The 18,898-nt window shown below is 40.8% G+C and overlaps 1 protein-coding gene across 1 annotated transcript in view; it reads left to right on the forward strand.

The window, feature by feature from the left end:
• The window catches only part of SAMD12 (sterile alpha motif domain containing 12), a 412,832-nt gene that overhangs the window by 322,336 nt on the left and 71,598 nt on the right, over positions 1–18,898 (forward strand). The gene's annotated exons all lie outside the window — the stretch shown is intronic.

Consider the following 18,898-nt stretch of genomic DNA (forward strand, 5'->3'; position numbering starts at 1 on the left):
ATACGTCTGCGCCCAGTGAAATTTTGATTGTTTGTATATTTAATCCATCCAATTAAATATGGGGCAATTGTCCAGCTCCTTCTAGCTGATGCCCAATTTGGCCTGAAATGATGTGCCTAAAGGAAAAAGAAAAAAATAAAAATATGTATCTGGCTGATGTAAAAATGAAATGAAAATATTGCAGGGAACCATAGCTAATGAAAATCACCTACATGATAAAAAACAGTCATATTTGCTTTGAAAACCTGCACCTCTTCCTTGAATTTCTAGAGGGAACGACTGGGTGGTGTCGACTAAAGCATCCAGATCCTGACCCCTTTCTAGTTTCGGCAGATTCCAATAACATTTGAGGTTCATTCTCATTTCATAAAGAATAAACACTCCCCTATCGTTACAGCACTTACTGCCAGGGTTAATTGGAATTTCAACTTGGACAATTTCTGTAGGCTTCGAGCAAAATATCGTATGCGTGAAAGACAAGAGAAATAAATTGTAGGAGACTGACAGGTTGGGTTTACACAGAAGTTTCTCATTCTTTGGATGAAAGTTCTTGAGCTGATAGAAGAAAGAGACAGCTGCCGGGGCCCAGCTTTTAACCTGCTCAGCAGACAACCTGAACTAGCCTACATAGGAGAGATCAAAGGGAGAGAGAGCCTTTGCCCGCCTTGGACTTCACGTCCTTAGAAAAATGGGAAGAACGGTGGACTTAGTACTAGAAGCCCTGAGTGCAAGTTTCTCCTAGATGTCTGACCTTGAGCATGTGACGTAGCCACTCCAAACCTTGATTTCCACTCTGAAAGAAAGAAAATTGTTTTTACTTATACCATAGGGTCAAGATGGTCAGATAAGAAAATGGAAGTGAAAGAACCTGATGAACCGTAATCAAGGCAAATCAAGCTGTTACCATCCTAATATCACTCAGCTCCAGTTGCTTACCCCCATCTCCAGATAACGTGCCTTAAAACAGAGTCATTAAAGTCTTTCTTCAGTGGTATTGATCTTGTTCCTGCCAAAAGCACCTGAAGGGTACAATTCCTGTATGTAACAGCGGCTTTTCTCTACTAGATGGTGAGAGAGGAGATGTAGTTTGAAATGACCCCCCGGCGAGAACCATAGCCTTTCATGTAGAAAGAATGGATGGTGAGCACATTTGGGGAGGGGAGAGGAGATGTGGGTTTAGAAATTGGGGAAGGGTTTTTAACCATCCCTGGAATCATGCTCAGTAAGGGGTCTACTGAGTCAGCCTGAGGGAGTCTACATTTAAGATGATTGAAGCTACTCAGAACTCTGCCATCTTGTTTCATGGCCTGATTCAGAACCCCTGGCCACCCAACGCAGGTTTCTAAACTATTTCTAGGTGTATCGTATTTACAGAGACGACTGGCATGTAGATTATATATCCCCTTTCTTTCTGGTCTAGAGCTTCTCTCTGGTCTAGATTACATATCCCCTTTTCTCTCTCTGCCTGTATGCCAAATGTCAGCAATCTATTCCTAAAAATGCCTAGTGTCTATTACAAGACACTTATTCATTCACCTATTATGTATTGTGTACCTATCACAGAGTAGGTTCTGTGCTAGGAATTGACAATAAAATGGCAAGCAAGATGGAGTCACTGTCACATAGCATTTGCATCCCTGGCTCCACAGCCACTGCACACAGGAAGGCCCATGAAGGAAGGAGACCACCCCTCTGGCCATGTGTGATGCTGCATTTTAAAAGAGCACTGGATTCCAAGTGTTTGTGGAATCTCAGCTCTCTCTCTCTTACTAACTTACCATGTGATCTTTCTCATTCAGTTTCCTAATCTGTGAAATTAGAGGCTGAAATGAGTTCCCTTAGGACCCTTTCAGTTCTAGAATTACCTGCTTCCTTGGCCTTAAAAAAATCTGTGCCTCAGTTTCCACATTTGTTAGAGAAATTCTGATTTTTGCCTTACTACCACCACTGCCTGTTTCTGAAATTGAATTTAGAGAATACGCTGAGTTTGAACAATATAAGGTGCCCAGGTAAACATGATGCTGCTAAGAATGTGATCAGGATGCGATCACTAACATAGGACAAAGGAGGGCAGGCTTGCAGTTTCTGCTTGGGGCCCCAGAATGTGCCCCTCTGCTGCTTAAACTAAACGCATGGAGCTACCTGCCGCTGTGCGGTTGGCTGACAGAGCCGGCAATTACTAAGAACTCTTATTTCTGCAGAACCTCCCCACCAGAGTGCTTGGGGCACGATACATATATAGTAATACAGTCAAGATAAGTCTCAGTTGCCTAATGAGAAAATAACCTCCTGTCACCATGTATGTGTGTTCCCTAGAAACTAGGTTCGAACTGGTTTCTTCTCGTTTCTGAAGAACGCTTGAGCCTTTTCTTTCCCTTCTGCTGCTGCTTGGAGCTGGCTTTTGGGAGCAGACCTACAGTGTTTTCTTTCTCCTGAGTCTGATCGTGCAGAGTCACAATCCCCTCTGGGTCATTAAATACCACCAGCAGCATCCTGGCTACCTTGGCCATATTTCTGTTGAGGCCTGTAATATGAAATCACTGGGAGGCATCAGTAATGATAATTTTGTCCTTGATTCTATCCCAAACTCAAGTTTAGCATAGAGTGGCCAGTGCAGCTAATCAGAGATGAGCTCACTGCACTTTGAGGGGCCGCGCTCCTCTCTGAGTTGCTTGGCTACAAAATGGCACTAGGAAAATGCTTTGCATTTGCCATGACACCCTAACAACTGAACTGAAAGGTATATTTTGACTAAGAATGAGGACGTTGTGCTGTCATTTACACAGGGATTTGCTTTTGGAATTCCTTGCTCAGCTAAAGAAAATGTTGTGGCTATTGATTTCGTGGTTGATCTGGGCACTCGAGACAGAATAAAGCCTACACGCATTTATTTTGCTCCTCCCATCGCCATCATGAAAATGACAAGATGGCCCAGTCCCCTGTGCACGTGGAGAGAACGTACAAAGGTCAACTCAGAATCTCAGTAGTGTCATTTCGAAGGAAATCATTTGCAGACAAGAAATTTGCCAAGGTTAGGTCACGTGTGTCTGTGCGTTTACATACGCGGTTGCCTGTGGTCAGCGTGTCTGCTTAACCAGCCACTTCTTTGGTGAAGCGAATCCCACAGCACCAAACTGCCCACCTCCCCTTAGCTGCCCCAAAAAAGACACAGAAATCTCAGACACACGAGGAAAACAGAATTCTGCTGCATGGAAATCAGCAAAATGCATGAGATACTCATGTCCAGATTACGGTGTTAAAACAGACTTTTTACATATTCCCCCTTAGGTATATAAAGCACTGACAATGCGCCCCACAATGTCAGAACAAGGAAGGGGTGGGAGAATTAACCATTTCAGTTTTGTATACGACAGCCCTAGTCTTGGCTACAGTTCAAAGCATACTTCAAATGTGAGCCAGAAATGAGTGGTTAAAATCATTTAAAAAGATACAGTGTTTGCATCCCTTCTCCTGTAACCATTTCTTATTACTGTCAATCATAAGCATTAATGAGAAGCTGCTAATATATGATTATTGCCTCTTATTAAAATACACAAGCGCACACCCCCGTTTGATCTAGATTTCCGTTCCCGTTTAGCATGGGAAGGCGTTAGGGTTTTTCTTTTCATGTGTATTCAATTAGTAATAAAGAGCTATTGGTCTAATCAGTAGAAGGTCTTAAAATAATAAAAACAACACCAGCTGATCATAATTTGTTTCAGAAAAGCAGTTGTTATGCTTTCCATCCCAAGGAGGGAAAAAATTGTCAGGGGTGAGCGCTTCTGAGCTTTTTGATCACTTGGAATTCATAGTCATTTTTGCATTGGAGGCCGAAGCAGGCCCAGACCCAGATATGCAGTTGATTTTCGTTCAATTTCAACTCTTCGGGGAAAATTACACAGAATTGCCTAATTATTTTCCTGAATGCCCAGATTACGTAAACACACCCATTTCTTTTTTTTTTTTTTTTGCGGTACGCTGGCCTCTCACTGTTGTGGCCTCTCCCGTTGCGGAGCACAGGCTCCGGAAGCGCAGGCTCAGCGGCCATGGCTCACGGGCCCAGCCGCTCCGCGGCATGTGGTATCTTCCCGGACTGGGGCACGAGCCCGTGTCCCCTGCATCGGCAGGCGGACTCTAAACCACTGAGCCACCAGGGAAGCCCACCCATTTCATTTTAATAAGACAGCTGGAGCTACGCACTGGGAGAACATGCTAGTACCTTGCTTTCTCTAAATTGTATTTGGGGGCAAACCTTGCACGAGGAAGGATTTAGATCCTAGAGTGTGACAACATCTCATGAGCCACTTTGCAAATACACGTGGCTACATATAATGGAAACAATGCACCTTTGCTTCCCTTCACTTTATACTGCCATGTTCGTCTCTTTGGTCATGTATGAAGCCTCAGAAGAGAAAACTTGCCCGACTTAGTTTTGCATTTGTGATCACTGACTCTAAATTATAGTGATCCAAACTTTAACCCCTTCCCATAGGGCTTGAGAGTAAGCTGTTTCTGGAGATGTTGCTTTCAACCTGGTTTTAAGTAGAAATGGTTCTCTTCCACTGGTAAGGCAGCCAGTGACCAATGAAAATGGGCCCATGTACCATCTTTATGGTTTGTTTTCTATGCTGCCCACATGCTGGAGTTCTCTTGGATCCACTTTAGACATTCAAGTTCAGCTAGGGAAAGGGGGACCTGTGGAAAGACAGGGAGAGATAGCCTTTTCCTCAACCCTTGGCCTGTGGTAAATTCCAAAGCGATAAAGCAGAGAGATTAAATAAGATTAACTTATCTATGGCATTCTTGGGTCATCCATTTTGGCAAGGTTGCTTCCAATAATACTTTAGGCTTAGCTTGCAGGGCTACACGGGCTCTTGCATGAACAAATACGTTGTATTTAATGAGAATGAGAATGTGAACCAGCATCAGGAGGTTTTCACGCAAGGCTTAATTACTTTCAGAGGTTTGAAGAGTGTGAAATATGAGATACTTGGTCAAAAGTAAAAATGGCAATTAAAAATAAAAGTTGCTTGACCTTAGGACCCAAACAAAGGTTTGCTTTGAAAGCATTTGTTTATGTTATCACTGTTTATGTTTTCCCACAATCTGATCTCTTTCTAGAGTCAATAAATACCATGTTTGCTAATAGAATGAGTGCTAGCAATTAGCAGAGTTCTAACCAACGCTGGGTAAATAGCTGCATTGTTCCCTATGAAAATTACCAGTGAAGGACTAACCAGCATTGTTTTTACCAGCTCTGGAAAGAATCCCTCAGAGCTCTTTACTTGAGGAAAAGCCGCAGGAGTCAGGATAAAGGGCATGGACTCTGGAATTCAATAAGCAAGAGTTTGAATCCCAATTCAGTAATTTAGTAGTCTCAAAATGTGGTCTCATGTATAAAATGAGGATAACAATAACTCTTTCATGGAGTCATTATAAAGATTAAATAAAGTGAGTATAGGAAAATAATATACATAGTAGAAGGGAAAGCATTTTATTAGGGTTAATCCTTTTTGTTTCCTTGATCTCTGAATAATATCATCTGAGAGTAGAATTCTGCACATTTTATAGGAGACATACAAAACAAATATGTTACTTTTTCCGCATTGTCCCAGGCCTGCATAAACCTGTCAAAACAACATAAGGAAATGAATGCATCAGAACCAAAGCATGGTCTTTCATTTCTAGCAAGACGAATGACCAAGCTATTTAGAGAAAAACCCTCCCAGTTTGCACTTAAGCATGCTAGGTGATGACAGATTGATAGATCCATAGATCAATAGATAGGCAGATAGACATAGAGATACAAAGTTAAAAACGTCCAGAAAGCTCTGCTTCACAGGGGTAAGCAAATCCTGGAGCTGGCATTTATGGTCTAGGTTTTAGAGCTTTGCACATGTGAAGAGAGATGGACAGGAGTTAAAACCTGGACTCTGAGCAGGTTGGAGGTTGAATCAGATGTCCTTCACAAAAACCAAAACCCCAGGAGTCCAAAGGGTGACATTCTCAGTAGGCGAATTAGGAAAAATAAAACCCACGCCACGGAAGACTTGCTTTCCATGACTCCAAGTGATGGAGATTGCACGTAGTCTGATTTCTAAGCTTGTGGAAGAAAAACTGCAAAGAGAGAGAAAAACTTCAAAAATCCTCAAGAAGAGGGAAAAGTGATAATAGAAGTATAGAAACAGTGGAACAGATGCCACAAAATAAAGTTGTGGAAACGTATCCAGTTATTTCAGTAACCAAAATCAATGCAACTGTATTATCCTTCCCTACTAAAAAGACAGTAATTGTCAAACTAGATTAACACACATACACACACTATCAGACAAAATCCAGCTATGTGTTGTTTAGAAGAGACACAGAATGGTTGAAAGTAAAGGTGAGGAAAAGGTATTCCAGGCAAACATTAACCTAAAGGAAGCTTTCATTAATACAATAATAATATCAAACAAAAACAGAATTAAAGCCAAAAAACACTATGCTAGAGATAAGGAGGTGTACTGAATTTTCTCAGAAGTTAGCATTCTTCAGGAAACTGTAATAGTGTTGAATTTATATGTAATAAATAGTATAGCTTCAAATTGTAAAGACAAGTCTATAGAATTACAGTGAGAAATACACGACTCCACATCATAGTAGGGAATTTTTACCTTTTTTTAAAATTTTATTTATTTTTTGGCTGCATTGGGTCTTCATTGCTGCGTGTGGGCCTTCTCTAGTTGCGGCAAGTGGGGGCTACTCTTTGTTGTGGTGTGCGAGCTTCTCATTGCAGTGGTTTCTCTTGTTGTGGAGCACAGGCTCTAGGTGTGTGGGCTTCAGTAGTTGCAGCACGCGGGCTCATCAGTTGCAGCACGTGTGCTCTAGGGCACACGGGCTTCAGTAGTTGTGGCACACGGGCTCATTAGTTGTGGCTCACGGGCTCTAGAGCGTAGGCCCAGTAGCTGTGGCACACAGGCTTAGTTGCTCCACAGCATGTGGGATCTTCCCGGACCAGGGATTGAACCCGTGTCCCCTGCGTTGGCAGGCAGATTCTTAACCACTGTGCCACCAGGAAGTCCCATATTAGAATATAGAAAACAAGAACAACACAATGAATAAGCTTGACCTCAAGGACATATATAGAACAGTCTTCTGACAGCTGGAGAGTAGAAATTCCTTTAAGGGAGACACAGAAAATTCATAAAAATTAATCATATTCTAGGGCATAAAGAAAGTCTCAACAAATGTTAAAGAATCCATTTGATCACACAGAATATAAACAAATCAGTCATAAAAGGATAAATGCATATGTATGGAAGTTTTAAAACCCACTTATAAATTACCTATGGATCAAAGAATAAATCATAATGGAAACTATATAAATTAGGTGATAATATAAGTAATACTTCAGAAAATATGTAACAAGAAGCTAAAGCAATACTTAAAGAGAAATTTATAGCCTCGAATGCTTATATTAGAGGAAAAAATGTACTGAGTGAGTCATCAACTGAAAAATTTGAAAAAGAGCAGCAGAGTAAGCCCAGAGATACTGGGGGAAAAATTAAGATAACAAAAACCAATGAAATTGAAAACACAGATAGAAACACCATTACTTTTTGAAAATTATAATGAATTAATGAGACTGATCACACACAAAAAACTGCACAAATAAGCAACATAATGGGTATAAAGTCTGTAGTTACAAATGCACAAGAAGTTAATTAGATAAGGCAAAATTATTAACTACTTTATGCAGATAAAGTTGAAAATTTAGGTAAAATGGACAATCTCAAAATACATATAAATAATCAAGACTCATTTGAGAAAAAAATGGAAAACCCGAATGATCCTATCATGAGAGAAATAAAATCAGTAATTAAATTATTTTTCTACTGGAAATCACTAGACCAGAAGGTTTTACATATGAGTTATGCCAAATATTCAATTCCGAAATACATGAACTGTTTTAGACAATAGTAAAAGAGGGAATAATCCCAAACTTATTCTACAAGGCCAATATTAACCGTGGATCCAAAACTTGACACAGACAGTATGATAATAAAATTATTCACGATTCAAATATCTAGAACATTAACAGGTAAAAAGAACATTAGCAAACCAAATTAAGCAATGGATTTTAAAATGATGTATCGTAAATTTGGTTTAACCCTGGAAGCAAGGTTAGTCCATTATTAGAAAATTAATATAATTCATCGTATCAGCTGACTGGAGAAAATCATATCATCTCAATACATATCAAAAAATCATTCAGTAAAATTTTACAACCATTCATGATAAAACTTCTCAGCAAACTAGGAAGCGAACGGAATTTTCTTAACCTAATGAAGTATATCCACAAAAAACTTATGGCGAACATCGCATTCAATGGTGAAATACTTTCAGAAGCCCCTTTAAAACCAGGAACAAAATGAGGAGGCTAGCCATCACTATACGTATTCAAAATAGCTTTGGAGGTTCTAGTCTAGAGAAGTGTGGCCTAGTGAATCATTTATATACCAAGAGACGTGCACCAGAATGCTCAAAACAGCTTTGATTTTAATAGCATAAAACTGGAAATTACCCAATTAACCTTTGACTTAGAATGGATAAACCAATCTTGGCATCTTCATATAATGTCCTCCTATCACAGCAGGAAAACCAGTGGATCTTATTATCTATTTGTGTCCACGTGGATGAATAGTGTTGACCAAAAAGGCTAATCACAGAAAAATACGTATATAGTATCATTCCATTTATATGAAGTGTCCATAAAGTTTATAAACGGGCAAACTTTATGTTTTTTTATGTGCTAAACACTATTCTTTTTTGTTAATTTAAAAAATTTTTTATTTTATATTGGAGCATAGGTGATTAACAATGTTGTGTTAGTTTCAGGTGTACAGCAAAGTGATTCAGTTATACATGTACATGTATCTATTCTTTTTCAAATTCTTTTCCCATTTAGGTTATTACAGAATATTGAGCAGAGTTCCTTGTGCTATACAGTAGGTCCTTGTTGGTTATCTATTTTAAATATCGCAGTGTGTACAAAATACATATATAAAGAAAAATAAGGAAATAACACAAAATTCAGAATCTTGGTTACATCCGAGGGGAGCACAGGAGATGAACTCAGGGAAGGGTTTGTGCACAGTTTTCTGTATCTTAAGCTGCTAAGAGGTACACAGGTGTTTGTTATTATTAGACTCTACATTTTATATTGTCTGTAGTATATTTCATAATGCATAAAACAAAAAAATCCTTATGAATTTGGGTGGAATGCACCTTCTTCTTTGATATAGCGTCCTGTTACCCCATCAAAGACATCAATTCTGGAAGAGTGCCAACTTCATGTGCAAGAACCCTCACACAGTCATCATTTAACTATTGTCCTTTGTGTTTATTTGGTCTGTGGCCAGACTCTCTTTCTTTATTTTTCTTCACATTCTCCTAAATCCACACTTTCATTTCTTACAACCATAGATCCATGTCATGCAGTATTCATACCTACATGCTCACTCGGTGTTTGTTGTTGGGGGGTCCTGAATGTTTACTGGATTCCTTTAAAGGCCATATATGAACATCCGTTTCACAGTGACCATTACCTGGTATCAAAGTTCATCACAGGGCCTTGCTGGAGGAACCTCATCACTCAGGCTGATTAATTGACCATCTTCTTTGTCCAGTCAGTCATCACAGGTTCTTCCCCTGAAATAAAATTTAGTGAGGAAACATATAAAAGCTGCTACGACACAAATGACATAAGACATCTTCAAAAATTATGTTTATTGCACTCTTTCACACTCTTTTCCTTGCATTCAGGCCAACTCTCAGAATTCCAACCAATGAATCATGGTTTCTCAGTCTGATAATTAGAGATGTGTTAACTTACCCCTGCTCCATTTGGTTTGAACTTTAAACTCCTGTGATCCCCATTTACCTAATAATTACATTCAGCTGATGCAATGACCCCTTGGCCTGCTGATTGTATAATTTATCTTTTCTTTATCCTTGTTTGTTCCCTGTTCATTTGCAATGTGTTCTTCCTCTTTAATCCAAGAAATACGTCACTGTTGTTGTCTTTTGGATTATAAGATCAAGTGTATGATCTAGAAGACTGTCAAGGATGTACAGAGGAGACTGCTAAGAAAGACTATCTCATATGTGTCATTAATTTTCCTTTTAATGGCCAAACTCCAGAAAGTACTAATTCAGCACACAGTGAGTTCTGTGACTCCCTAACGTCTTGAAAAGAGACCAAATAAAAGTGAGGAATGTTTCCATTTAATGTGTTGTGTATACAATGCAAAAAATTGTAATCCAAATAAACATTTAGAAAAGGAAGATGAAAAAACTCAAACGAGAACATCCTACCCTCTGGGAATTCATAATCTAAATATGGCAAACACATAGAGTGAGATAGGAGAAGAGATAGTGGGTGGTAATGATATCGCTGACACTAATGTCCATTCAGGAAATGGAAATATATAGAAAGAGGAATCAGCTAGTTCTTGGGCATTGATCAAAGAAAAACCCACAAACATATTGAAGGAGAGGAAGCTTGCTTTTTTTTTTTTTTTAACATCTTTATTGGGGTATAATTGCTTTACAATGGTGTGTTAGTTTCTGCTTTATAACAAAGTGAATCAGTTATACATATACATGTGTTCCCATATCTCTTCCCTCTTGGCGACTCCCTCCCTCCCACCCTCCCTATCCCACCCCTCTAGGTGGTCACAAAGCACCGAGCTGATCTCCCTGTGCTATGCGGCTGCTTCCCACTAGCTATCCATTTTACGTTTGGTAGTGTATATATGTCCATGCCTCTCTCTCGCTTTGTCACAGCTCACCTTTCCCCCTCCCCATATCCTCAAGTCCGTTCTCTAGTAGGTCTGTGTCTTTATTCCTGTCTTACCCCTAGGTTCTTCATGACTTTTTTTTTTCTTAAATTCCATATATATGTGTTAGCATACGGTAGGTTGCTTTATTTCTTAACGTACTCCACAGCTAGTCTACCTCTGCTGCCCCCAGGATTCTGGGGTATTTTGGCTAACATTATTTGCAGTGTCCATAAACTCAAAGGAGGTTAGTGCTAAAGGGGATATGAGAGAACAGTCATGGTGTAAAAAAACTCAAGTAGGGCTTCCCTGGTGGCGCAGTGGTTGAGAGTCTGCCTGCCAATGCAGGGGACACGGGTTCATGCCCCGGTCCGGGAAGATCCCACATGCCGTGGAGCGGCTGGGCCCGTGAGTCATGGCCGCTGAGCCTGCGCGTCAGGAGCCTGTGCTCCGCAACAGGAGAGGCCGCAACAGTGAGAGGCCTGCATACCGCAAAAAAAAAAAAAAACCTCAAGTACATTTAGGGAGTGGAAAATTCATAGGAATTTGTGAAGCAGCCTGGTGACGTTACCATAGTAGAAGTAGTGATTACTACAGAAAACTGTGGCGTTCTTTCCCCCCCATCAACCACCACTAAAGACAATCACATTCCAAAAAAAAAAATTTCTTTATTGTGCCAACCATGCTAAATATGTCTGCTGACCCCAGCTGACCAGTGAGTCTTAATAGCTCCCGTTACATAGATGAGAGATGCCTATCGTGGTAGTATTTACCTCCAATCACACAAACAAGGGCAGAGATGAGTCTAGGATCCAGACCTATTCATGCTGATGAACTGACTCTGAAACTCTGAAGGATGTGCAGGTGTTTCATGCAAAGAAAACAAATGTGCTAGCTAAAATAAACTAGATGAGAGTATAAAAGTTTTGTAAACACTACCAAAGTACTGGGGTGGATGAAAGAGACCCAAAACTTGATTGAATAAAACATCTCGCTTCCACCTCATTGCATCCTTGTCCATATTGATCAGCTGTAATAGAGCATGACAGAGGTATTGATTGCCTGACGCAATTCTCAGGTATTTGAGACCTGACAGCAGCCATAGACTGTCAAGAAGGCAATGCTCTACAGAAACCTAAAATTAGGAAGGTTAAGTGAAAAGGGGACTGGGGCATAAGGTGTTCGATATTTATATCAGTCCAGCAAATGACTTACTAGAAGCAGGATGGGCCTCATCTTCTTCACCTATAAATTACAGATAAGCATATGTTGGTTATTGTCTTATAAATAGCTACTGATGAAATGCCTACTTAAAATATTTGCCTGGGCTCTCAGGCAAATCAATATTGATTTCTAAAACACTCTCAAAAACAGTGAAAGCAGAGTGAATATACACTTCTACATTTGTTTCCTGCTCAAAAAACAACAAACAGAAAAACAAAAACCTCAGTGAAGAAAAGTGTTAAGGGCTTAAATGGATCAAGTCATGAAAAACAAAGGGAAGATGACAGAAGACAGAACACAAATTTTTTTTTTTTTTTTTGCCGGCACACGGGCCTCTCACTGTTGTGGCCTCTCCCGTTGCGGAGCACAGGCTCCAGACGCACAGGCTCAGCGGCCATGGCTCACGGGCCCAGTTGCTCCACAGTATGTGGGATCTTCTCGGACCGGGGCACGAACCCATGTCCCTTGCATCGGCAGGCCTAGATAACTTTGATTTAATATCTATACATTACATATAGATTTCAAACTCATTAACAAAAATAGGATGGAAGTACGTACTGAAAAGCCAAATTAGAGTTTTGTCTCAACAGCTAGAGGTGAGGATGAACAAAACGTTCTTCTCCCCATCTCTGCATCTTTCCAGCAAACCACTCTGTCCACGTGCTGGTGAAGTGATACCTCTGTCTCAAGCTCATGAAATGATGTATCCTCGCTTAGGAATAATAGGAACCAGATGGCCTCAGTCTTCTCGGAACACCTCATTTCTAACAGCTTTTATTTATCTTCCCCTTTTGGTTGTGTTTCTTTAGGACATTTTTTGATCTTACAGATAGTAAAAATTATTTTCTTAGAATCAAAGCATTGTAAGACTTGAAGAATTCTCTGGAGTTTATGGAGTCTCCTTAGCCACCTTCTTCAGAATAAACAGGGTCTATGCCTTTTACTTTAAAAGGCTGTGGCAGGGGGCGGGGCAGTCACTCTCACCTCAGTGTCTTGCACTGTATGTCTTACAGTCTCAGACAGGGAGCTCCATGGTTCTGAACCTTTTTTCGGTCACAAGGATTTTAATTTCATTAAAGCTGTGAAACATGCTCTTAAGAAAAGCTCCTCTGTACAGATTTTACATACACTTTAGGAGAATCAGAGAGTCCCGGATGCCCATTCACGGAGCACTTAAGTGTCCATGAACCTGTTATGGGTCTGATCCGTATGACTTGCTCTATTAATAGATTCTAAGTAAGTGTTAAATTAAATGACTGAATGGACCCAAAAGAAGGCCTCTAGTTCCAGCTGACGTACTGGGTGAAAGCAGGGACACACAATCATTACGCTCTTTTTTTTTTTCCTTTTTGCGGTACGCGGGCCTCTCACTGTTGTGACCTCTCCCGTTGCAGAGCACAGGCTCCGGACGCTCAGGCTCAGCGGCCATGGTTCACGGGCCCAGCTGCTCTGCGGCATGTGGGATCTTCCCAGACTGGGGCACAAACCCGTGTCCCCTGCATCGACAGGCAGACTCTCAACCACTGCGCCACCAGGGAAGCCCCATTACGCTCTTTTATGTCTTTGATTTTCCTCTTGGAATCTGGAGAATGGTTTCAAAACTGTCTCCCTGCTCTTTGGATTCTGTCTGCCCTTGTATTGTCCTCAGCCCCTCCTTAAAGGGACTGAGTAGAAGTACTCTTCTCTACGGCCTAGACTCCTGAGTTTCTAGCCCCAACTTGTAAAATGTGCCCTTAACAGTATGTCTTGCCATTCTTAAATAAATGATGCTCTGTTATGCCCAATTTGTTCTACTTATTCAAGGCTGCCATATGGCTTCAATGGATGTCTGGTGAAAATGTATTTAATATCTCTTAAAACCTACATAAAAATGTCCAATGCCCATGATTTAAAGACAATTCCTTTTTGAGCTATTGCTTTACCAATTAGCCACCTGGAGCTCTCTGGCCAGGTCCTAATCAATGAGCCAATGTTGTGGACATTTTGAAGATGGCCAAGTCCAAAGATGGAGAGTTGGGAATACTTAGCAAGTTTAGTAGTGATGAGGGTGCCAGGATAACTAAATTCAGGATGGTCTCATTATGATCATGCCTCCTTGCAGGACATTTCCACTCCCTTGGGTGGTCACCATCAGAAGTAACAGAGCTGCATTACCTGAGCCCTGCCCTTAGCAGGGTAATAAAACTTAAACAGTGGCCGTGTGAGGAGTAGTATAGGAGAAGTCATGGGAGGTACTTGCGGAATTCACCTTATTCTGTCGGCGGTCCTTTCTTTTCTACAAAGGACAGTTAGGTCTCAATTTAAGTCCTCACCTTGTGAAGCCATCAGGTCCACAAAATTTCTCCATCATCCCCTTCTCCAGCAATTCTCCCGCCAGGTGGGAAAGGCTGAGCGGAAGGTAAGCTTTGGTGTGTCCCAGAACCTCTCTGAGGACACATGTAAAGCAATGCGGATGCCCGTGTCACAGAATCAGATACCCTCGTTCTCACTCTCATACTTTACTTCATCTCCCGTCTTCTCCTGGCCTTCTGCCTTCACCTGTTTCACTCCTGCGTATATGGCAACATATTCTCTTCACTCTAGCGCTGATGCTAACCAGCTCTAGAAAGCAACCAGCTAGGAATGTCTTGAAGACTTTGTGATGGGTCAACAGGGCTTGCAGAATATTTTCTCTAAAGGCAATTTTGTCTCCCCTTTTTGGCTTTAGAAACCAAAAGACTACTCCAATATGACTATTTATGTCACTAAATTGAAACGTGAGGGAACTTTTGTAAAACAAGGCCAGAAGTGCAGGATTTGAGCGTGCCCTTTAGTGGAACTTGGGAGGAGCAGGAGGTGGGGGAGGATGTGTCAGTGTCTGTATTAGAGACACCTCAAAGGGTGGCAAGGGCGCCAATAGAACAGAAGCTACAGGGGTGGGAACAAGGAACCGTTTGCCTTATGGATAGAGAGCTAACTCTAACACATAAGAAGATCGTGTTGAACACATATATATATATGGAATCTAAGAAGAAAAAAAAAGGTCATGAAGAACCTAGGGGTAAGATGGGAATAAAGACACAGACCTACTAGTGAATGGTCTTGAGGATACGGGGAGGGGGAAGGGTAAGCTGGGACAAAGCAAGAGAGAGGCATGGACATATATATACTACCAAACGTAAGGTAGATAGCTAGTGGGAAGCAGCCCATAGCACAGGGAGATCAGCTCGGTGCTTTGTGACTACCTAGAGGGGTGGGATAGGGAGGGTGGGAGGGAGACGCATGAGGGAAGAGATATGGGAACATACGTATATGTATAGCTGATTCACTTTGTTACAAAGCAGAAACTAACACAACGTTGTAAAGCAATTATACTCCAATAAAAATGTTTAAAAAAAAGTGTTGATTTTTGCAGGTGTTCTTAACAAAGCAAGAAAGTTGGACTTAAACGGAAAATAAAACTGAAACTTATGTTAGGAAACAACAGGAAGTAGGACTCTTTCCATCGCAGTAGAAGATGGCTTTACCTTTCACAAAGTACAGGAAGTCTCAAATTACATGATGAAAGCCATCTCCTCAGGGCTTAGGAAAGGAGTGGTCGGTGCATTTTCACTTCCCGCAAGTCTTTTAAGGGTTGTTTATGCGTTTACTGTCAGCCCCTTGACTGAGTGCATCAGCTCCATTCCCATCTCCCCTGTCTCAGCGGCTGAGCCCCTGCTCTCCACCTCGCTGGTGTGCCCCCGAGAGGGACCAGTTATTCTGCATCTCCTAAACATTTGCATATACAATTCTTGCCTTGCATTTTCACACGCGCTCCACTTTATGGTTGCTGGGGTCTTTCTCCTGCAGTTGCTCTGCCCGCGCCCTGGAAGTCTTAACTTCCTAGAAGCTAGCAGCTGTATCTTCTCTGCCCGCCCCCCCGCATCTTTTGGTTGCATTTAGGATAATACTGCAATAAAAATCCAGCCCAGAAACTTGTGGATTGATTCACTAATTTTTTTTTTTTTTACTGCGATACATGTCTCTGTGCCTCAGAACAGAATTCTGTGACTTCAGTTAAATGCGTATCCGAAGGGTTTCACATTTCCCAATAGCTAATACTTAAAACAATGCCAGAGGCGTAAAAGCACCAATTTTCCTGTCCGGTTTTGTTCTGCTCTTGCATTGACAGTAAGAGTCTCATCTTTCCACACCCTCTGCCATTGTTTTTACGTGTCCACATGTAAGAATTAAAATGATCATTGGTTGACTAGTACTTTCCTTCTGAAGGATTGTGTGCTTAAGAATTGACAAGTGTTCTTCCCAGAATCAACTATATATAGGAAGTAGGCACCTTTCATAAGGAAACTAAAAAGAAAGCACTTCATCAAGACTGCTCTACAATACCAAGAAAAATAATTGGAGCGGGAATAAGAGATGAAACAAGAACGGCAGACACTGATGTCTGTTGAAACTGGGTTTTAGCTCATGTAGGTTCATAGTATTGCTCTCACTACTTCTATATACATTTGGAAATGTCCACAGTAAACGTTTTAAATTATTGAAATGAAACTAATTAAGTTAAAAACTGGTCAGGAGAAATCACATCTCTCCTTCATCTAATCTTTGGCTAAGATTATTTGGGTGCCTCCCTCTGGTATGGAAAATACTCATAATAACTGAACGCAATTCTAGAAGTCCCTTGAAACCCCGGTAGTTTGTATACAGCCACTTTACCTACCCATGGCTTTAAAGTTTTATTGGAACACAGCCAAAAAAAAAAAAAAAAAAAAAGGTGGGGGGGCTTCCCTGGTGGCGCAGTGGTTGAGAATCAGCCTGCTAATGCAGGGGACACGGGTTCGAGCCCTGGTCTGGGAAGATCCCACATGCCGCGGAGCAGCTAGGCCCGTGAGCCACAACTACTGAGCCTGCGCATCTGGAGGAAGATTTCCTTCCGCTTTCCTCCTGAGTATCCCATGGAAGCCTATTCTGTACACCAGGAATATATAAGGGGATGTCATTTCAAATGCTAAGATACCATCTTTTTCCTCTGTTCAGCTGTGATAATGTGTGCGTTTCCCAGTAATTTCTCTCTGGTGTAAACTGCTTCTTTTCCATGTTGTCTGTGCCACCACCTCATTTTCTTGTTGTTAACCAAAGAATTGTTCATCTCTATTTAGACTTCAGATCTGCATCTGCTTTATGCTCTTCCATCTGTTCTGCAGTGCAGTGTCTTTGTAATATATTAGGTGCTGGGTAACATTTAGAGACAGTCAAGTTAGTGTGGGCCTTAGGCTTTCTCTCCCTTGGAGGGGAAGATTCTTAGGCTATTAACAGAAATATAAACGGGGTTTTACTGCCATGGACAAATGTTGCCTTTGGAAATACGTTAAAAAAAAATTTTTTTTGAATATAATTTACAATATTGTGTTAGTTTCAAGTGTACAACAAAGTGATTCAGCTATACATATATATATTTATTCTTTTTTAGATTCTCTTCCACTATAGGTTATTACAAGATATTGAGTAGAGTCCCCTGTGCTGTACAGTAGGTCCTTGTTGTTTATCTATTTTATATATAGTAGAGTGTATATGGTAATTCCAAACTCCTAATTTATCTCTCCCCTCCCCCACCCTGGTATCCCCTTTGGTAACCACAAGTTTGTTTTCTATGTCTATGAGTCTATTTCTGTTTTGTAGATAAGTTCATTTGTATAATTTTTTTAGATTCCACATGTAAGTGGTATCATACATTTGTCTCCGTCGGACTTCACTTAGTATGATAATCTCTAGGTCCATCCAAGTTGCCGCAAATGGCATTATTTCATTCTTTTTTATGGCTGAGTAATGTTCTATTGTATATATACTACATCTTCTTTATCCATTCATCTGTCAGTGGGCATTTAGGTTGCTTCCATGTCTTGGCTATTGTAAATAGTGCTACTATGAACATTGGGGCGCATGTGTCTTTTTGAATTATAGTTTTCTCTGGATATATGCCCAGGAGTGGGATTGCTGGGTCATATGGTAACTCTATTTTTAGTTTTTTAAGGACCCTCATTACTGTTTTCCATAGTGGCTGCACCAATTTACATTCCCACCAACAGTGCAGGAGGGTTCTTTTTTCTCCACACCCTCTCCAGCATTTATTATTTGTAGACTTTTTAAATTAAAATTTTTTTAAAGTCTTTTTCTCCTTACCTCTTCCTTTTTATCATCCCAAACCCATTCTCAGAACTAAGGGTCTTGGTCTCCCTGAACAGACTGGTTGATTGAAACTTCAAAAGTACCTTTATCCACATGTCTCTCTTTGATACTAGGGGTGAGTGGCTTTTATTCAGAGAAGGACAGTTTCTACCCATGACTTCTGAGTCCATGTGCTTGGATTCAGATCCCACCTCTACAGGCAGCCTGCCCCAGGCTCAGCTTTGCCGTCCATAGAATGGCAGGATAATACCTGTCCTGTAGTATTGTCATAAAGATAACCTTTGAAAAGTTTGCAGTATGAGACCTCTCACTTACTGCAAAAGCTTTATATTTAAATGGTCAAAGCTATAATTACCATTAACTCTCCAAGTCACTGACAGCATGGTAAAGGCTAAATATGGATAATAGCTACAAAAAATAATGTGTTTTCTGGGATGCCAAATAAAGTTGAAACCGATTTTCACATTAACAACAGGCACTTGCTAACTTAGAAAACACAGCTACCAGTGAGGCTCCAAAAGAAGGTCTTTGAGGCTGATGCTCATTTAGTGTGTCATATTCACTTTGGGTGAAAACTTTTGCTGAAATGTGAGAGGCTCATTGAATTTATTTACTTTTCCCTCTCTTGTCTACTCAGCTGTCATCATTTGTATCCCCAGAGGTAGAAACTTTCTGACCAGGGTTTGTTG

Source organism: Delphinapterus leucas, chromosome 17, assembly GCF_059928025.1.
Source record: "Delphinapterus leucas isolate spDelLeu-1000000601 "Yukka" chromosome 17, BTC_Dleu_Yukka2, whole genome shotgun sequence".
Classification (NCBI taxonomy): domain Eukaryota; kingdom Metazoa; phylum Chordata; class Mammalia; order Artiodactyla; family Monodontidae; genus Delphinapterus; species Delphinapterus leucas.